At 38.3% G+C, this 22790-nt stretch overlaps 1 pseudogene; it reads left to right on the top strand.

The window, feature by feature from the left end:
* The first annotated feature begins 7452 nt into the window (after positions 1 to 7452).
* LOC127261168 (tRNA-specific adenosine deaminase TAD1-like) lies at positions 7453 to 18584 on the top strand (annotated as a pseudogene).
* Positions 18585 to 22790: the final 4206 nt, after the last annotated feature.

The following is a 22790-nucleotide window of genomic DNA, read 5'->3' as shown; positions in this document are numbered from 1 at the left end:
ATGTTGTCAGGGAAGAGAGGCAAGGAGCACATGTGCAAGATCCCATCTTCATCCCCGATCACCTTCAGCATAGGGCGAGTATGGAAACAGAAGCATACGACTTTGATTATAATCAGATAGAAGAAATGGCGGCGGAGATCATTTCAGGAAAGCCTTATGTATGCTCTAAATTAAAGCCAGTACCCAGGAACTGAAGGGAAAAAACAACCTACATTTGACAATTCAAAGGCTGATGAAATTTTTGATATTTTGCTAACTGACGGCCAGATTCGAATTCCAAAAGGGCAAAGGTTGGCTACTAAGGAAGAGATCAAAGGAAGACCATATTGTAAGTGGCATAACTCTTTCACTGATAATACAAGTCAATGCACTCATTTTCGAAATGAGATCCAAAAGGCCATTAAGGTAGGTCGGCTCAAGTATATTACTTTGGGTGTAGAGCAACAACCTTTTCCAAAAGTAACCATAACAATGGTTAATATACAAGCAAGTCCTAGATCGGGAAAAGGAAACTCATTAAACAGTGGCCGACCAGAAGAAAAACTCAAGGTCTGTGAAAAAACAGTGGCTGAAAAATGGGATAACCAAGATGGTTCTTTTAATGTGGAGTTAAAGGAGCAAGTTTTAGTTCAGGACCACCCGACTAGAAGGACGGGCTTGGTCGGAAGCAAATGGACTCGAAATAAAAAACCTTTACCAATTGATATGGATCCTTGTTTTCCAGGTATGAATTGTACTCATATTCGGAATGCCAGGCGCAGGTATGCTGCGAGATACAGGGATAAAGTCGCATTATCGAAGCAGCCGAACGATATCCGAGGAGCTGCTAAATATACTGAAGGAGGTCGGTCCATCAGGGTCGTCTCATTTGAGCAGCCGAATGATGCGCAAGGCGCTATTGATTCTCTGGAAGGAGGTCGGTCCATAGGGGTCGCCTCGTCAAAGCAGCCGACCAACATGCGAGGTGCTGCTAATTATCATGAGGGAAGTCGGTCCATAAAAGTCTCCTCCTCAAGGCAGCCTAAGTATGTGCAAGGCATCTTTGAGTGCAATGAGGGAGGTCAGTCCATACAAAAAAGGGGTAAAGAGGTACCAGATGAGAGAATTGAAGGTTTCAGATGTCATTATTGTGAGCGGATTAACATCAATCCATCTCTGGAGGAGTTTTGTTTGCAATCTCTGACAGTTCAACCCGAAATTGATACTAGGGACGAAGTTTAGGGAGCTGATTCAAGGTCTGTCAAATCTCGATTAGGGCCACGAGTTCCCTGCCGAATGACAGGAATCAACCGAATTGAAGAAGAACCTTGTGGGCAAGTCTGGTGGATGATTATTTAGAAGAGCCAAAATGGGCAAAGATTTCAGATCCTGATTTTCAATCAGAGGTTCCTCCAATAGTCTTCCCTCCCATTCCAGAAGGCACAACATCTCATGTGAAGCCCCTATATGTTAATGCTCATATTTGTGAGAAACCAATCACGAAGGTTTTTATAGACAACGGAGCCGTCTTCAATGTGATGCCATTAAAGACTCTCAAAAAGTTAGGGAAGGGAATTCACGATCTATCTCATGTGGATTTTGAGATGACTAGCTTTATAGGGCAGCCGACCAGACCAGAAGGCATGATGGTCGCCTCAATTGAAGTCGGTCCTAAAATGATTTCTTCTGTTTTCTTTGTGGTGGATGCGGATACTACATACTCAATCCTACTTGGACGAGACTGGATTCATGCATCTAAATGTGTGCCATCGACACTTCATCAACAATTAATGTTCTGGGAAGGCAATCAGGTCTTCAAAATGGAAACAAATGACAACCCTTTCAGAGCATCAGAACAAGTTGAAGAATCAGTTTTTTATTCTGGTCATGTACCTTCAATGTCTCAGTTTTTTATGGCTAATGAATACCCAAAGAAGGGTTTTAAATTCATCGGCCAGAATTCAATATTATTTTAAAAGAACAGTTGTACTGTATGGCTTTTGAGGAAGCCAAACCTACTTTTTATAATATATCTCTTATGCAAGGTGCAAATTTACAAGATTGTAGTGTACTTATAAATCAGTTTTATTTAGATCAGCTTTTGAAAAAAGTAGAAAAAAATCAAAAAGACTCATGATGTTCATTTTCAAGAAGACGAGCATTTTTGTTGGCTTGATTTACCAGAAAAAATAGAGCCAGCTTTTTCAGCACAAGATCCTTTACTGGAATTTAACTTAGGAACCGACATGGTTCCAAAAATAATCAGGATGAGTGGTTATTTGTCTGAAGAGCAACAAATATTGATGCTCGATGTTATAAGAAACAATATTGATTGTTTAGCTTGGGATTATTCAGAAATGTCTGGTTTAGAGCGAAATCTGATAGAACATCGGTTACCTATTAAAAAATGTTTTAAGCCCTACAAGCAGCCTCCAAGGCGTATGAGTCCTGACTTAATGCCTCAGATCAAAGAGAAAATTCAGAAACTTTTTAAAGTGGTTTCATCCGGCCTTGCTGTTATGTAGATTGGTTGGCCAATATTGTACCAGTGGTTAAAAAGAATGGTAAGATCAGGATATGCATTTATTTAAGAGATCTTAACATGGCCACTCCTAAAGATGAATATGTGATGCCTATGTCCGACATGCTAATTGACTCAGCAGCAGGACACAAAATTCTTAATTTGATGGATGGTTATGCAGGATATAACCAAATCTTTTTGGCAGAAGAAAACATTCACAAGACAGTATTTAGATGTCCAGGAGCTTTAGGTATTTATGAGTGGACAGTTATGCCTTTTGGTTTGAGGAATGCTGGGGCGACTTATCAGAGTGTCATGAATTCAATTTTTCATGATCTCATTGGTAAATCTATGGAAGTATACATTGATGATGTTATCGTCAAATCTTCCAGTTTTGAGGAACATTTATAAGATCTTAAAGATGCTTTCAGTCGGATGAAAAAGTACAAATTGAAGATGAACCCGACTAAGTGTGCTTTCGGTATCTCAACCGGGAGTTTCTTGGGATTCTTGGTTCATGAAAGGGGAATTGAGATCGATGCTAATAAATCCAAGGCAATTCTTGCCAGCCGACCACCCAAGACAGTTAAGGAAATTCAAAGTCTTTTGGGGAAGGTAAATTATCTGAGACGGTTTATTTCCAATGCTGCTGGCAAGGTCAGACCAATCACTAAATTATTGAAAGCAGGATGAAACACTTTTGAGTGGGGACCAGACCAACAGACAGCTTTAGAAGCTATAAAGCAATCGTCGGCTCAACCACCTGTGTTGATGCCTCCTAAGGAAGGTCGACCCCTAAAACTTTATTTGGCAAATACATATGAAGTGGTCAGTTGCTTATTAGCACAAGATGGAGATGATGGAGAGGAAAGGGCAATTGATTATTTGAGCAAGACTCCCACATGACCAGAATTAAATTATACTATGCCAGAAAAAATGTGTTATTCATTGGTGTTTGCATGCACCAAACTCGAGCATTATATGTTGCCCAGGAGAATTGAGGTTATTTCAAGGATTGATCTCATCAAGTTAATTTTGCAAAGACCTACTATGCAGGGCAGACTTATGAAATGGGCCATTAAATTAGCTCCTTTCGATTTGTATCATTCTCCTCTAAGGGCGGTGAAAGGCCAAGCAATAGCAGACTTTTTGGCAGACTTTGCAGGTTACGAGCAGAAACCGACCGGATACATGTCTTTTGTAAGTACCCAAAATTGGTTAATGTTATTTGATGGTTCTACCTCAGGAAACAGATCGGATGCAGGTGTTTTGTTGGAGGGACCAGATGGTCAAAGGATCAAGTTGCAGTTGCAATTAAAAGCCATGACTCATAATTCAGCAGAGTATGAGGCTTTAATCTTGGGATTAGAAGCCTTGATAGCCAGGAAAGTTCAGTCGGTGATCATAAGAGGGGATTCTCAATTGGTAATTAACCATGTAAACAAATAATATGTTTGCAATTATCCCCATCTACACAGATATAGGGATGTGGTAGGTCGGTTGTTATCAAAGATCTCCGAAGTGATAATTGAGTTCATCCCTAGAAAAGAAAATCAATTTGCAGATGAGTTAGCTCAAAAAGCTTGTAAGGGAATCCCAAAAGATATGTGTGTAGAGGTCGGCCCTGAGACAGAAGCTGGAACCGACTGGAGAACAGAAATCATCATGTATCTGAAAGAGCCAGGAGCGAATGTACCGATTGGAATACGGTTGAAAACGTTGCCATTTCAGTTATTAGAAGGATTATTATACAAAAGAACATTCGAATGATTACTCCTGAAATGTTTGGGGTCCAAACAGGTTTTGGAGGTGATGACAGAAGTACACAGTGGCATCTGTGGAGCTCATCGGGCAAGTCTGAATATGAGATGGGCTATTCATCGTCTTGGTTTCTTTTGGCCAAAGATTTTTGAAGATTGCATACAATTCACCAAAGGTTGTCAAGAATGTCAGAAGCATGCGCAGTTGAATCACTTGCTAGTTACCGAATTGCAAGCTATGGTAAAACCATGGCCCTTTAAATCTTGGGCTATGGATGTTATTGGTAAAATCCACCATCCATCATCCAAAAATCATTGCCTTATTTTGGTTGCAACAGATTATTTCACCAAATGGGTTGAGGCGGTTGCTTTAAAAAATATGGATCAGAAGAAGGTGATAGATTTTGTGTTGAATCAGATCATATATAAGTATGGCATTCCTCATTCAATAACAAACAACCAAGGTCTGGTCTTTACTGGAGAGAAGTTTTTAAGCTTCTTGACAGTGTTTGGTATTCATCTAAATCATTCTTCGCCTTATTATCCCCAAGCTAATGGGCAGGAAGAAGCAGCTAACAAAATTATTATTGGGATTATAAAGAAAACGATTGAAAGAAACCCAAGGAAATAGCATTTGTTGTTATCTTGAGCCTTATGGGCGCATAGGAATAACATAAATTATGCCACAGGGTTTTCACCATATCAGCTCATCTTTGGACAAGATGCTGTGTTGCCAGCTGAAGTTCAAGTTTCATCTGGACGTACAAGCTTTACCACTGATGAATTTACGGAGGAATATAAACAAATTATGTTGCAGCAATTGGAAAATTTGGATGTCAATCGACTTCATGCAATATATCAAATTGTAAAGCAGAATGAAATCAGAACTATGACTTATGGAATGAAAGTTTTTTATAGAACATTCAAAGAAGGAGATCTACTTTGGAAAACTATCCTTCCTACATATAAGAAGATTGATCAATTAGGGAAATGGTCTCCGAATTGGGAAGGACCATTTATAGTTCAAAAAGAGATCGGAAATGGTGCTTACATTATTATAAATCAAGAAGGTAAAAGGGTACACGACTTATTAATGCTAAATATCTGAAGAGGTATTCTCCTGCCTTTTCAGATAACAAGAAAGCATGAAACAATAATTTTATTTAGAACCCGATTATCAAGGGTTCGGACCCAAAAAGGGTTCATTATCAGATGTTGAGTCGTGCAGAGGATTATTTTCTTCTAAGTCAGAATATTCATTCCAGTGACTAGGGATTAGTTCTGGTTCTTCATCAATAAGGTCCTCTTAGTCAGGTCGGTACTTTTCCCATTGGTCTTGCATCTTCTCTAGATCATAGTCGGTGCGAGCTTTCATGTCTGTCATGGCTTGGCGCTCACGATCAACAAGAGTGCGTAATCTCGAAAAGACTGCACGTTGATTGGAGAATGTATGATCCCAACCAAGGTCTGGGAGTATTGCTGTCACATGGCGTTCAATTAAATCCATGTGATGATCAATGTCAAGAAGGCGATTTTGTATATCCCGAAGGGTCTCATATCCTTCTAGCACGTTTTCCATCAGGCGAATAACACGATGAATGGTTTTTCTGCCTCGTTTGGAAAATCTGAATTTAAAATCTAATTGCTTAAGTATGCATAGCAAGTCCTCGGCATGGCCTCCAACTGGATGGTTACCCACGAAGAAGGGTTGAACAACGTCTTGCTAGTTGTTTACAGGAACATGAGGACGATCGTGTGGCATTTTGTTAAATATTTCAGGCGTGCCCAAATTTCAGTTTGTGGTTAAGCGTTTGGTTGTTGATTTGCAGGGGGTTACAAGTGTTTAAAAAAGAGATGAGTTGGATTTGTTCCCTGAAGGGTCGGAATTTTGGAAAGTGATCCTTAACAATAGGAGAAAATATTATTTACTAAGTCAAGGTTTCCAAAATTTTACAGAAGAGACCCTAAAACAATTTTAATGTGGGACCATTTATCCTCTGTCCTGGAGAGTCGCCTGTTGTTAACAGCCGACTGGTATTGCCTTATAAGTTGGGTTCGGGCTTGAATCTTTAACTCTTGGTCCAGGTCGACTTCATTTTTCTTGTACCGCTCAATCAGGCGTTGCTCGTCGTTTATGTGGCCTTCTAGGACAGATCTTTCTTGATGAAGTGCTCTCAGTTCTGCCTCCTTTTCTTGAATTGATTCTTCTAGTTGTTTTTTAGCGTTAGAGAGGCCTTCTAGTCTTCCAGTCGCTTGTTGAATAGATTCCTTGGTTTTAGTCAATGAAACCTCCAGATTTATTTGATCCAAATCGAGCAGAGGCGTTTCAGCTGTCAAAAGTTTAGTGAACAAGATTTCATTTCGGAGTTCGGATAGTCGCTTCATCAGCTGGTGAAGGATGGGGGCAGCAGCTGATTCTGAAGAAATTTGAAATATAAGGCCACCAAAGGCTTGAAGAAGACTGTCAAGCAGGTCTGATCCCAAGTCGGAAAAAGATTGATTAACATCTTGTGCAACTATAGTTCGGGCGTCCGTCGGAATTGGAACAACCGGCAAAGGGGCTAGATCAGAACATCCCTGAAAGAATGAATGTGCACATATATCGAGAATTAGTTGTGAAAGTGGTACTTACCTCTAGACAGATCGTAGTCCCAGAAGGTGCCAGGATTGCAATAGGTCTGGAAGGATAGGCGACTGGTATTTCGATGGCCGACTCATCGGCTGCTTCAAATGGACCCTGAGGATGGATCTGAGTCCCTGAATGATGGAGATATAGTGTGTTTAATATAATGTAAACACCAATTCATAATTTGGAAAAAAGAGTTTCAATATCTACCAGGTTAACAGAGGTCTCTGAATCAGATGAGGGAATTTCTTGTAACTCTTGTAAAAGACCCCTCGGTTGCATAGGTGCAGGTTTTTCTTCCCATCTGTCTGCTTCTGAAGGAGGGTTTGCTGCTCTCGGGTTGGCAGCCCTCAGGTCGGCTGCCCCTAGGTCGGCTGCCCCCAAGTCGGCTGCTCTTTGGTCGGGTGCCTCTGGGGCGGCTGCAGCCGGTTTGTCGGGCGCAATACGGACGGCCGCATCAGAGACATTTCTGTCAATTGGGACGACCGCATCAGAGGCGACTGCACCAGTGGCGACTGCAGCAGAGGCGGATGCAGGCGTGGCCATTGGTGCCGTATTAGGCAGAGATGGGTCTGAAGCGACATAAGGCAACCTACCCATCTCTGAAGCAGTCGCCTCACTGTAGGATGAAGCCCCGGCTGTTGCCGGTTCGGCTGGTGAAGGCGCTCTCATTGAGGCCCGTCTTTTGGTCGGGGGTTCAGGTTCGTGAAGTTGGTCGGTTGGTGGCTCTGGTGATTTGTTTGGGTTTGAAGCAGCTTGGACGGTCGCCCTGGCCAAAGTGGGACCTGAATATAAAAATGAGGATTAATAAAATGGTAAGGAAAGAATCAGATTAAGTTAGGAGTATGGTAACATACCTGGACGAAGTCGGGTCTTTACGGGTGCCCGACCTGATGAGCGGTCTAACAATGTCTGTTGATTGTCTCCAGAGAAGGGAATAGCCTGAGTCTGAGAAGCTTTTCTTTTCCTCTGTGGGGTGCCCAATCCAGTGCCTTGAGTGATTAATTTCCTTCGGATGTTGGTTAATGGGGTCGTCCCTAATATCAACGCAGGCTGGGGTAGGAGAATGCCCAGCAGACGATCCTTGTCAGGAGCAATTAAGGCCAATGTGACCGACCACCATTCACGAAAGGATTCGTTTGAAGCTGGAGAGGTTCGGAAAGGAATATAGGAATTGGAAGTTATTTAATTGGTAAGCTGGGATACATAAGGAGCGATCAATTCAGGAATGACTCTCCCAGCTGGACTTTGAATTATTAAATGTGGATAGGCGATGGGACCAGGTAAGCCTTGTTGGCATCGGAATTGGCGTGCCAAAAACTGAGGCTGATAGCTGAAGGTATAAAATTCTTTGGGACCTTATCAATTTTCTTACTAATAAATAAAGACCTGGGTTTAAGAGCAGCATCCCAGGAGAAAGAGTAAGTTGGATGCGGAAGTGGGTCTAGTTCGGACAAAGGCGAAGATACAGGGAATGGCCAAAACAGGCCGGACACGTAACCGGCGTACTTTTGGTACATGTAGAATCGGGAGTTACTACGGTCGTCGGCTAGAATAGCAGCAATGATAGGGTCGGATGCTTGGAGGTTATTATGACCCAAGCAGAGTCGGTTGAGGGCTATTCCTAGAGATTTATCAAGTGTGAGAGCAACGGGGGGTTGACCAAGTTGGAACGCGTCGGGAAAGTAGAGACGGAACCATAATTCCAGGAACCAAAAAGGGCCCGACACGGTGGTATCTAATTTTTTACCATCCTTATCTGTAAGGCGGGTGCTAACCCTGGATAACCCTTCAAAGAGATTGGCAAGGAAAAGAGTACCTAGAGAAAAGAATTAGCCAGAGGCTATATGTATGGCCAAGTCAAGATGAGAGGGAAGGATGCATTTCGAAGGGGAAACGATGACCGTGAGCAGAAAGGCAGTATGCTCACGGTCGGTCACAGGGGTCCCATCTGCTGCTTGTTGGTTGTTTAAAAATTTGGTCCAGCCCCATTCCTTAACACCAGCCAAAGACCAGCCCAAATGGTCTGCATTGGGCTATTGCCCATCTAGGGCACCCATTACAGGGTCTTCTCCTACAATTGGCAGATGTGCGATCATGGCTACATCCATGAGTGTGGGGCCGATGGGGGCTGTAGGAAGAAGGAAGACGCATATCTCAGGGTGCCAGAACGCCGACAGTGCTAGAAGAACTCTCATGTAAATGACATAGGAGCGTAGACAGAAGTATGGCCTGGTCGATTTGTTGGTTTTTCCATTGATCTTGAAAGTGTTTTGCTACCCTTTTGTACCAGGTGCGGTAGGGATTTTTGGAATCCGTCAGATGAGTTTTGATGCTATCATGAAGACAGATAGCGTTGTAGTTGGGATTGTTGATAGCTAGTAGATTTCCTGCCTCCAAGACCTCTCTCATTAGATTGGAGTCTTTTGGAGTAGTGCAGTATGGGCGAATGGTTGGAGTGAGCATTTTTGTCGCTACAAAAGCTGTTTCAGGAACTGATCCGTCGAAGGGAAGCGCAGCTATGTATTGATTTGTCATGGTTGGGAATTGCCGAGAGTGAGAACAGCAGAGGCTAGTAGTGGAGATGGAGAGTTTTGTGGCTCACAATGTGTTCAAGTAACTGGTTGCAGTTGCAGAGGCAATTCCTTAGAAGGGGTGATTATATATATATTGCGAACTTCCAAACGGCGATTGAGGAATCACGTTTGAAAGTCCGATGGCGGCGGGCAAGTTGTTACGTATGAAATTTATAATTAGGTTAAAAAGCCCAAGTTAGAAGAAAATATGGGCCTATAATTGGCTCTGTTAGATTGATCAAGGAGTGTTTCGAGAATCGGGTGAATTAGACGTATTTCTAAGGAAATAGGTGGGCCGGAAGGTACACAGGTCGGAAAGTCCGCAGGTTGGGAGGTCCGCAGGTTGGAAAGTCCGCAGGTCCGAAAGTCTGCAGGTCGGAAGGTCCGCAGGTCGGAAAGTCTGCAGGTCGGACAGTTTACAGGTCGGAAGGTCCGCAGATCAGAAGGTCCGTAGGTCGGAAAGTCCGCAGGTCGGACAGTTTGCAGGTCGGTTGGTCAGCGGGTCAGATGGTATGCACGTCGGGAGGTCTGTGGTCGGACCAACAAGTCGGATGGTCTGCAAGTCGGGAGGTTTGCGGTTGGACCAACAAGTCGGAAGGTTTGTGGTCGGGCCAACAAGTCGGTTGGTCAGCGGGTCAGATGGTATGCAAGTCGGAAGGTCTGTGGTCGGACCAACAAGTCGGATAGTCTGCAAGGCGGGAGGTTTGCGGCTGGACCTACAAGTCGGAAGGTCTGCGGTCGGGCCAACAAGTCGGTTGGTTTGTGGTCGGATAGGTAAGTCGGTTGATTCACAGTTGGATGAATGAATTGTTGGTTATTGTGGAGGTCGGATGCCGCGGAAAGCAAGTAAGAATAAGAGCTCGGTCGGCTGAAAGCACGTGTCAGCAAAAGAGGGTTTAGCGAACGGTTGAGAGGAGGCGTTGTAACCGTTCAGGCGACGGTTCCAAGTCTTTTATTTTCCAATTGACAAAATATCTTCAATCATCTTCAAACAACAGCAAAGTCACTGATTCGGGGATCATCATTTAAATTTTCAAGTCTTTTATTTTCCAATTTATTTTCTGTACCGTACAGTGTTTAGAGATTCCTAATCTCAGGCGCTAAACATATCAAATTCGAAGATAATTTTCTATTTTCGGATTTTACTTTTTTATTGTTGAAAAAAATACATCAACAATTATAGATTAAGATAAGTAATTAATCAAATTAAAATTAAATAAAATATAAATTATAAAATTTAAAATGCTATTAAAGTGTGTAATTCTTTTTTAAAAATATGACACTAAATATGAGACAGATAAAAATAAAAAGTATGATATTATATGTGGGATAAAAAAAAAGAGTACTTTTTTATACTTTTGTATGTATATATCAATTTTTCACCATATAAGAGCATTTTTATCGGTATTGTTATCATATTTTAATTTATATTTGTGATCGTGTGTTTACTTGTGAAGTTTTGGTTTTGGGTTTTGATTTTGAATAGTAAAACTTTGAATTGAAATAGTTGTTTGATGTGATATAAATATGTGTTGATGTGATATTTTGAATGTAAAATTAGATTAAAGTGTAATAAAATAAATAAGAATTGAATATTTGATTTGATATTTTTTTAGAGAAAAGAAAGTTGAAATAGTAAAATCAGCCTAAAAACTTACAAGTAAACAGGCATTTTATATTGAAACAATTGTAAAATTGCTAGTTTTCAAACCAATACAAGAATTATATGTTATTCTAAATTAACAATAAAAATAGGTTGTTGAAAATGAAATAAACAAATGTAATTTTGATATTTTGTTACTTATTTTTATTATTTAATTAGTAGTTTAGATGAAAAAACATAAATAAAAGCATTATCATCAAAATTTAGATAGATTATACTATTGACTTACAAATATAAATAACTTATATATTTTTATTGAAATATAATTGCAAAGAAATAATATATGTACAGATTATTTATTTGATGTTGAATACTTCATATCTCCATTTACAAAGTAATTGTCCAATTAAAAAGTAATTATTTTTTAGTAACTATAAGTCCTATTTTTTTAATTTTTTTTTCTATAAATACCCCTACTTTATTATCACATTCTTATTTTTATTTCACAAAGTAAAAACAAAATTGTCTTTATAATATTTTTAACTATATATGAGGTCAAAAGTAAGTATTTGCTTTTTGATTGGGAGGGAGTATTATTTTTAACATAAACTAATTTATAGGTTATTATTATTTTTATTCATGTTATTAATATATTTTTCTATTTAAAATTATATATGTACCAAAAAAGAAAAAATAAAATTTTATATTTAAGTATGTGGAAATGCTATTATATATATCAAAGTTTTTTTATTAATTTTTAATATCTAAAAAAACTAAAAGTTGATCGTATAAAATATTTTAATTTATTCAAATTATTTTTATGTTAAAAACTATATACATATATTTGTTTTTTTTTTATTTGTACTACCGCATTGATATCATAATTAATATTTAAAAATTAACATAGAAAAAGCTAGACGGAGAGACTATTTAATAATCATAATAATTAATTTTAAGAATTTCATAAAATTTATATGCACACAAAATGACTCCCAGTATGATTTATATTATACACAACTGAAAACACCTTAGATACAAATTGATGACGAGAGCATCCCAGCTTGCTCCTTTTCATAACAGCAACACAATCAAAGAAAATTCAAATTGAAACCAAATTGGCAGCTGCATCTATACATTTCACAATTGCCATGCCATGCCATGCTGCACTCGGTCATATTCGTGCCTATGATCTACCCTAATTACTCGTATATAATAGTTATTTTGTATATATAGGTGGAGGTGCATCTCTCCATTCCCAGATGTTCACATCCCTCAGCAACACTTCTGCAGAAAATAGTAACCTAGAAGAAAACTTCATGCAAGAATGCTCTACAAGGCAAGATGGTAATTTGGGTCATTTTCACTAATTTGTGTTTTCACTAGTTATCTGCAATAGATATGGTTTCCTCTGTTTTGTCAATTCGTCAAGTATGTCATTTATAATTGCCACCTGAATGAATATATGGATAAAATCAAGGTTTCACCTCCAGTTTCTTCTTGTGAAGGTACTGGCTCAGTTCACAGGAAGCCTGGTCGAGGAGATACTACTGTCTGTGAGCTGCTCTGACATGACAAGATTGCTCGCTGGAATGTTGTTGGTGTTCAAGGTTCAGATCTGGCTATTCAAATTTATCTAGTGCCAATGAAATTTAGGGTATTTCATGCCTTGAATGCTTCTTACTCTTATAGACATCTCAATTGCTATGCTGTGTCTGATGATAGCAATTCTTTCCTGGAAATTGACTGAATATGGCAAGAGATAATCTTTAACTGGTTTCTGAAATCCAAAGATATTGTGTGGAAAGGCCTCTTGGAAGGTTCTATAGGGCAATATAGGTTGAAATTTGGCTAGATTGGTAAATTAAATATCCTGTCCTGCTATATTTTCCCTCTTGATGATGAAAAAACTGCATTGTCAGTAGTGTTTGGAGTTACACCTTCCCGATGATTATTTTCTTTTGAAATTAAAATTTTCACCACGCAGCAGTTTTACATTGGAATTTACCCTTATAAAAAATACATTTGAATATCGAAAGAAGAAGTGATGATAATTGTATTTATATTGAAATCATTAGTAATATTTTTTTTGATTGAACATTTTCTTTGGCTCAGGAGCTCTACTCTCTTGCTTCCTGACCAGTTTATATATCCTCTGTAACTGTGGGTATATTGCAATTCGATTCTGGAAACTTTGCAACGAACCAACTTCGAAGATCTCTACATGAACGGGTTCTTCCCTTGTCTGATCATTTCATTGAACCCTTTAGAGTGAATCAGGTTGCAATGGAATGTCCACATGCATGTAACATATAGATTCTGATAGATTCATATTTATATCCTGATGAAAATTAAACTTCTTCAAGAAGATTTCAAATAACGCATTTATAGAGCAGTATTTTTTGTGAAGCATTTACTGGTTCTTTCTAGGTGACGGTTTATTTATTGCAATTATTGTAGACCTTTTGATAACTGCGTTTGCATTTATTTATTGTTATTTGTTGTCTCTAGAATTTTCCTTGTATCTCTATATATTTGTAGGAGTCTTGTAATGGAAATAATATAAGTAATCTGTTTCTCTCCAAATATATTGTGCACACAGAGCACTAACCAAACAATTTATACCATATTTGCCAAGTTATTTGTTTATCCTGCTTCTATAATATCCAACAGTTGGTATCAGAGCCTAACGGCGAGAAACAACCCAGAGATGGATATGGCATCCAATAGTTCCCTTCCTGTGCCCAAGTTGATGAAAGATAATTATAAGATGTAGAGTATACAAATGGAGGCGTCATTGGGATCTCTTGGTGTGTGGGATCTGGTTGAATCTAGGTATGCAGAAGGTGAAGAAATTAACGTAGAGAGACAGAAGAAGTTGAAGAAAAGGGAGAAGAAGAAGGCTTTGTTCATAATCTATCAAGGTGTTGATGAAACAGATTTCAAGTTGATAACCACTACTAAGACATCGAAGGAGGCATGGGATAGATTAAAGAAAGCTTATGAAGGAATTGATAAAGTGAAGAAAATTCGATTGTAGTCCTTGACGGCTCAGTTTGAGGCATTGAATCATGGTGAGACAGAAAGTATTGCAAATTACTTCTCTCGTGTTATAGCTATTGCGCATCAGATCCGAAGAAATGGAACGGAACTAGAAGATTCTAAAATTAATCAAAAAATATTGAGGTCGCTACATCCGGGGTATGATTTCGTAGCAGTAGCCATTCAAGAGTCCAAAAATGTAGAGGAGATGAGGGTTGACGAGTTGCTGGGTTCGCTCCAAGCCTATGAGGACATGGTTTTGAGAAAAGGAGGTGATAGTTCTTTGGAACAAGCTCTCCAAACGAGTCTCACATTCAAGAAAATTGATGCATCAAGAGGGGACACACAACGTGGAAGATTTCAGCCACGAAGAGGAAGAGGAGGACGAGCTACGCATAGGCAAGCTTAGGAGACTGGATATAATGACCAGAATTGTGCTCAAGGAGAAAATCGAGGCCGAGGAAGATGGCAAGGACGTGGCCGTGGAAGAAACTCTGGATGGAGGTATGAAAAATCTGAAATTCAATGTCATTCTTGCAAGAAATTTGGTCATTATGCTAGAGAGTGTCGACAGAACACTAATTCTGTAAAAGAAGAAGCAAATCTAGTTGACCAAGAAGAAACCAATGGTGGTCAAGCACTACTTATGGTGGCAAAAGGAGAACCGGAAAGTGTGTAGGAAAGTACATGGTTCCTTGACACTGGACCATCGAATCATATGTGTGGGAGAAAATAGTTTTCATTAAACTCGATGAAAGGTAGATGGGAAACATCACATTTGGAGAATTTTCAAAATGCCCAATTGAAGGAAAATGAGATGTAGCCTCGAATTGCAATCTGGCCAGGTACTCGTGTCAGATGTTTATTATGTGCCTAAAATAAAAAAAAAAAATTCTTAGTATTGGGCAGTTGCTTTAGAAGGGGTATGATATCGGAATGAATAATATGATGATGAGCCTATGTGATCAAAGCAATCAGATTGTTACAAATGTGAGAATGACCAGGAACAGGATGTTTCCTCGAGCAATTCATACTGCCAGAATGTAACAATTCTGGATAGTAGTACTTTGCGGCATCTGCAGTATAGATATCTTAAATTTAGAGGACTGAAATCGCTCGGTAGCAAAAACATGGTGCTGGGATTGCCCAAAATTGAACCAGCCAACAATCCGTGTGAAGTCTGTGTCATAGGAAAGCAGCAGAGACAACAATTCAGCAAATATGGAGCAAAAAGAGCCATATCACGGCTCGAGTTGGTGCATTCCGATGTTTGTGGACCAATTACACTAACCTCATTTGGCGGAAGCAGGTACTTCTTGACATTTACAGATGATTACAATGGCAAAACATGGGTGTATATGATGAAAGAAAAAAGTGAAGTGTTCACCAAATTCAAGGAGTTCAAGAACCTGGTGGAGAAGCAGAGTGAGAAATACCTAAAACGCTTGAGGACAGATCGTGGAGGAGAATGCACCTCAAGGGAGTTTGACAAATTCTGAAATGAGCATGGCGTACAACATCAGCTGACTATGCCATAAACTCCGCAACAAAATGAAGTTTCGAAGAGGAAAAACAAAACCATAATTAACATAGTTCGTTGCATACTAAAAGAAAGAATGGTGCCAAAAGAGTTTTGGGGAGATGTTGTAAGTTGTGCAGTTTATTTATTAAACAGGTTTCCAACGAAGAGAATTGGTGACATCACTCCAGAAAAAGCATGGAGTAAGCAGAAACCAAGTGTCGATCATCTTAGAATTTTTCGAAGCATAGCATATGCTAAGGTGCAGGAGGAGAAAAGAACAAAGCTTGAAAAAAAAGCCAGAAGTGTATTTTACTCGGCTATGGTGAAATTGCAAATGGTACAAGTTGTACAACTCAATTACCAAGAAGATTATTATGTCGAGAGATGTGACATTTGATGAAGAAGAATGCTGGGATTGGAGCAGCAACCAACCAAGTGAGCAAAATTCAGTAATTGAAGTTGCTGAGGAAGAAGCATAAAATGATCAGGCAACAACACCCCACCATGGAGGAAGCGAATCTGATAGTGATGATTCCAGGAGTCCATCAGTAAGGAGAATGAGGAGTATTCAGGATTTGATTGACAACATGGAGGTTGTTGAAGATAATATTGATGATGAATATAGCAACTTGTGTTTATTTACTGGATTAGACCAATTAACATTTCAGGAGGCTGCGAAAGATCCTAAGTGGTAGAAAGCTATGGAGAAAGAAATTTAAGCAATTCAGAAAAACAAAACCTGGAAGCTTACTTCACTTCCAGAAGGTCACAAATCCATTTGAATCAAATGGGTATACAACACAAAGATAAATTTTGAAGGAAAACTAGACCGCTATAAAGCAAGATTGGTGGTGAAAGGGTACAAGCAGAAATATAGGATTGATTATGAAGAGGTTTTTGCCCCCGTAGCACGACTTGAAACTGTGAGATTACAGATTTCCATTGCTGCCCAGAGAAATAAGAAGATCTACCAGATGGATGTCAAATCGGCATTTCTGAATGGAAAGCTTGAAAAAGAGGTATATATTGAGCAACCCCCTGGCTTTTAAGTTGAAGGTCAGGAAGACAAAGTTTACATATTGAAGAAGGCTCTTTATGGATTAAAGCAAGCACCGAGGGCATTGAACTCAAGAATTGACTCTTATTTCCTAGCAACTGGCTTTGTGAAGTGTCCATACGAGCACTCACTCTATGCTAAGATGAATTTTGCAGGTGACTTGTTATTGATCTGTTTATATGTAATGATCTAATCTTTACATGCAACAACAATTCTATGATTGAGGAGTTCAAGAAATCCGTGAAAAAAGAGTTTGAGATGACTGACTTGGGTTTACTGCGCTATTTCCTTGGAATTGAAGTACATCAAGATGCAATAAGCATATTTGTGTCACAAGAAAAATATGCTAAGGAAATTTTGCAAAAACTAGCTATGACAGATTGTAAGCCTGTGGATACACCAGTTGAGTGTGGGATTACCCTGACCAAAGAAGGAGAAGGCAAGTGAACAAATCCAACATATTTCAAGAGTCTAGTGGGGTGTTTGAGGTACTTGACATGTACCAGGCATGATGTTTTATATGAAGTTGGGTTTGTTAGCAGATTTATGGAGACACCAAAGGCATCTCATTTGAAGGCAGCAAAAACAATCCTGAGATATATCAAAGGTACTACCGATTATGGATTGCTATTTTCAGCAAAAGAAAATCCTGAACTTGTTGGGTTCGGTGATAGTGATTGGGCCAAAAGTCGTGATGATCGAAAAAGCACTACAGGGTTCATGTTTTATTTTTCTGGTTGTCCATTTACTTGGTCTTCAAAGAAGCAGTCTATTGTTGCATTTTCTATTTGTGAGGCGGAATACATTGCTGCATCATCTTGTGTTTGCCATGTTATTTGGCTGAGAAAATTGCTCGCTGAATTGAAGTTAGAGCAGAAGCATCCGACCAAGGTCTACATTGACAACAAGTCTGCTATTGCACTTGCAAAGAATCCAATTCATCATGAACGCTCAAAGCACATTGATACTCGTTTTCATTTCATCAGAGAGCATGTGAAGTCAAAGGAGGTTGAATTGCAGCATGTGAGCACAAGTAATCAATTCGCAAATATATTCACAAAAGCTTTGAAGGCTAAAGTTTTTCAACATTTGAGAAATAAATTTGGTGTGCAAGTTCGAGGAGGAACAAGTTTCAGGGGGGAGAATGATGGAAATTAAACTTGTTCAAGAAGATTTCAAATAACACATATATGGAGTAGTATTTTTTGTGAAGTATTTACTGGTTTTTTCTAGGTGACGGTTTATTTACTACAGTTATTGTAGACTCTTTGATAACCGCGTTTGCATTTATTTATTGTTGTTTGTTGTCTCTAGAATTTTTCTTGTACCTCTATATAACTGTAGGAGTCCTGTAATGGGAATAATATAAGTAATTTGTTTCTCTCCAAATATATTGTGCACACACAACACTAACCAAGCAATCCATACCATATTTGCTAAGTTATTTGTTTATCTTGCTTCTATAATATCCAACATATCCATATCCATCACATCATATCTATGATTTAGTTAGATTTAGTTTGTTAGGATAGATTTCTAAATACCTATATATATATATATTCTTTCCTTTCTTTTCTACGATGGAATGAAATAATATTTTCTCTCTATTTCTCTACTCCATTTTCCTACGGATTCTATTTTCAAAGTATCTCATATAATTTTATTGTCTCTGTGAGTGCGATTGACAACCACTCCTCTATGTAGCTCCAATGCCGCCGAAGGAATTCCACTATTGTGAGACAACTCTTGATACCTTGACTTGCGGGTCAGCACTATATTCAATATTCAACATGCTGGAATGCTTCCGGTTTGCAGGAAGTTATTCTTGGAACAACCGATAGAAAACAGGGAAGCTCTAGAAAAGGTGCGCTATTCCGTCAACGTCTTCTTTATGCAAGTAAGAGTAAAATATTTATTATTAATCTATTGAATTAGAATTTCTTGCTCCTTGTATATATTATTGAATTCTATATTGTAAGTAAAGGTAATGCACTCTTGTTTAGCCAACAAAGAGTGAAATCCAAATATATATATTTAGAGGCACGACACACATTGGCTGTGAAGGTTGTTGCAACTTCTTGTTATCATTTTGCAGCCATCATCAGACTTCTATCGAGAAATGTAGGTTTTATTCAAAATAATTATCTAGTTATGACAACAATTGAATATAAAATATTTCAAAATTCTATGCCTACTAAAATATTTAAATTTTGTAGTTCCTTTGGCTCAAATTTAGGAGATTTTTTATTTCCCGATTCAAAGTATGAAATAAGTATATATTTGGTTTCAACTTTTGTTGCCACTTCATTTCTTATTCTGGCTATATGCTTGTGATATTGACGAATCTTGGCAACATCGGGAGAATCAACCGCCAATAGTTTACTCACGGCTGGTCCGAAGGGAAGCAATCCCACTTTAGGTTGATTGCAGCACTTTATAATTATTTGGCAGGACTTTAATTATTTGAATATTTTGGATTTTATATTTAATTCTATTGTTGGGTCTATTAATAAGATTATTGGGCCAATAGGGCCAATAGGTTATATTCACAAATCTTAGGGATCGTCTATGGTTTTTGGGAATAAACCTTTTGGTTGGCACGGAAGACATTTTGGGTTGGAACCGAAGATATTATGTTGTTTGTTATTTTCTCTATTCAATAAAGATTCATATTTTATTATGTCTCAATTGGTCCGACTTGCCGGATCTCAGAATGGAGGATGAAGACACACTCTGGAGATATGAATAGGTGTCTCAACGCGATAGAAGATAACTTAACTGCCTTGGCTATAGCTCATGCAGAGACGCGACAACATGTGGATATAGTTAAGACAATTGGTAGCCTTGGTGCTTCCAATAAAAATACTCTAACACCACAATTTCCGCATAGCAAGTGGTGCCGAGGTTGATCCACATGGATTGTGAGGTTTAATTCATGTGTTGTCAGAATTTCAAGTATTGGGAGGAGAGAGATTAGCAAATTCAATTAAGATAATTAAAATAAGCGACGAAAAATAAAAATTAGATTCCAAAGAGATTAAATTTCTAGCCCAATGAGTGAATAAGAAACCGGATTAAAGATTCAAGCATCGATTTTTAATAACCTTGTTATTTAATTGATAAATTGGTTATAGGCATTAGATACGATTATACGTCCAATTTTTCATTACTTTATTGGCAAAAATGGTACGACCAATTGACTGCATCCCTAATCAAAGAAATATTCTATGTATGACCATAAATTAATTTTTCCAATTAAAAATAGCACGAGAAAAACCCAATTCAAATATTCAAACAATTATGAAAAGATTAAATTATTTGATCATGCATTTCTTACTCTAGGCTTGTCAACCTATTTACCACTTTATCAAACAAGTGCCCAATTACAGATGCAATTGGCACACAATTATTAAACCAATCTAAAATCCGGTTGCAATAAAAGATTATATAGAACGATTGTAAACATGAATCACAGAAATTGTACAAATACCAATTTAATAAAAAAAGATTCAATTTAACTAAAAACATAATCTCACGAATCCGAATCCAAAATCTATATTAACCATTGGACTAGAATAAGATAAACTAGCTACTCATGCTCAAAATAAATGAATGCAATAAAATAGAGATGATGATGATATTCCAGTGGTTATTTCTCTCCTAACGCCTCTCCCAATCCTCTAACTTAGTCTATGAAATGTGAGTGTACCCCCCTTTTATAGACGATCAAACTTTCAATTAGCTCTTTAATCACTTATCTATTACTCTTTGATAGCTCGTTTCCATTTTTGAGTCCAAAATTCACTCAATCGTTGACCCAAAAATTTGGCAAGGGCGCACATCACTCCATCCTGCCACTAATCACGATTATACAAAAATTAGTAGAAATCTTATCCAATATGTTAATTTTTATTTATAATTTTCCTACAAAAATACATAACAATGTATACTTTATCAACAATGCAGACCCAGATGCAAACTCAGATCGGAGCTATACAGAACCATGTAACTGAATAATTTCACGAATTGATGACAACTTTGAAGGGTGGCACTAACCGTCCTACAATTGTGGCCAATGACCCCACATAATCATCGGTTGTGATTAATAGACACAAACCTAAGCACGCTACCAATAGGGGGCCAACTGCTAGCCATCGCAAACCCGCTAGCGATTTCAAACATAACGTTGCCAATACTTAATGGTGCTAATACAATCAACTGGATCGGAAAGGCAGATTATCAATTTTGACTACACAATATCATAGGGAATCGTCGAGTATTGGTAACAAGGGTGTCCATGGAAGAAATGACATTGAATTGGTTTCTCTACTTTCTATCCAAGCACAAGAATTCATTATGGTGTGATTGATGCAAACATCCCTGCAGCCCGATTCATATGTGCCCAATGGGTACACTAATCATTGGCGAATGGAAGTCGTGGGACCCCGGGGTAGAACAAGTGGATGATAGAGATAACAAATCGTCAGAAATAGAGTTAGGGAGACAAAAGGGGAACATAGTGGATGTGTCCCTTGTATCCACTAGCAGACTTCACGGGCACACAAACTATTAGGGTTTATGGAATGCTCAATGTAATAGAGGTGGCGATACTTTTTACTGGTTGTGCGAGTCATAATTTCATGTAGAAAGAATTGATGGAGAGATTATCATTTTCATACAACATGTTGGATTGTTTAGAATGATGCTCGGGGATAAGAGACGACTGCCATGTACTGAAATCTGTAAGACCGTGCAGTTGGCGGTTGGAAAGGTAGACAATGTGGCTGATTATTTCGTATTTCCGTTTGGTAGTATGGATGTTATAGTAGGAGTTGTGTTGTTGCTGATGTTGGGCAGCATATGAGTCAAATAGGAAGCTATGATAATGACATATAACCAATAAAAAGAATTTGCGATCCTTCACGGAGACCCAACCGTATTTCGCTCATTGGTGGCACTTCGAACCTTTTTGAAAACAACGGAAGCAAAATTTGGGCTTTAGTGGTGGAACTAGCGAGATGTATAGAGACCTGAGGAGCCATGTCAGCAATATTGGCCAACAATGCAGGCCGAGGGGATCTTTAGAAAGTATCAGAACAATATGCAGACATATATAAGTCAAGAAGATTGCCCCCAATATGCGGTAATGATCATCATATAGAACTCCAACCAAGTTTTAGCCTAGTGTTCATGCAGCCTTATCGTTGTAGTCACTTGCAAAAAAATGAGATTGAACGCATGATATGTTAACAGAATGGATCATTTGGCCGAGTTCAAACCCATTCTCGTGCCTGGTGCTATTGGTAAAGAAGAAATACGAAAGTTGGAGATTTTGTATTGATTATTATAAGATGAACAAGGTGGTCATGCTCGATAAATATACAAATCTAGAAATTCAAGAAATGTTATATGAGCTAGTTGGATCAATGGTCTTTACAAAGATAAATATATATTCTGAGTACCATGAAATTCGAGTTCGAAAGAAAGATGGGCCTAAGATGGTATTTCACATACATAACGGATATTTTTGGTAATGCCTTATGGGCTCACTAATGCACTAGAGACATTTAAGTCTACGATGAATGATCTATTCCGAATGTACCTACGCGAATTAGTTCACGAAGAACAAGATAAAGTGTTCTTTTGGATGTGTGGAGGTAGAGCATTTAATCCATGTCATTTCTATTCTGGGGGTTGCTATGGACTTGAAAAGGTGCGTGCGGTTCATACATGGCCTACTTCCACTTTGACACAGAGAGTTCATGGTTTTTTAGGTTTGTCATAATATTATAGACAGTAACTAAAATACTTCTCATTTTTTGTTTCTAAATAGAAAAATATATTTTTCATCAAAAGGTTGAATGTTATAGACAGACTGACTAGCCATTTTATTATTTTTGAAAAAATATTTTAATTTTAAAAACAATATTCTGTTTTCAATCTCAGATTAACTTTCACAAAAAACAGAGACAATTTGGCATGCAATTCACATGAACAAAAATAGAGCAACATTATCACACAAAATAGATAATCACGGTAGGTAATTAAATCACAACAATAGATCACCTAACTATTATAACATGCATTCGTAACTATTCAATAGAAAT

Source organism: Andrographis paniculata, unplaced genomic scaffold, assembly GCF_009805555.1.
Source record: "Andrographis paniculata isolate CXL003 unplaced genomic scaffold, ASM980555v1 Contig62END, whole genome shotgun sequence".
Taxonomy (NCBI): domain Eukaryota; kingdom Viridiplantae; phylum Streptophyta; class Magnoliopsida; order Lamiales; family Acanthaceae; genus Andrographis; species Andrographis paniculata.
Note: the sequence above shows the minus strand (reverse complement) of the source record. Positions and strands in the feature narration are given on the sequence as shown.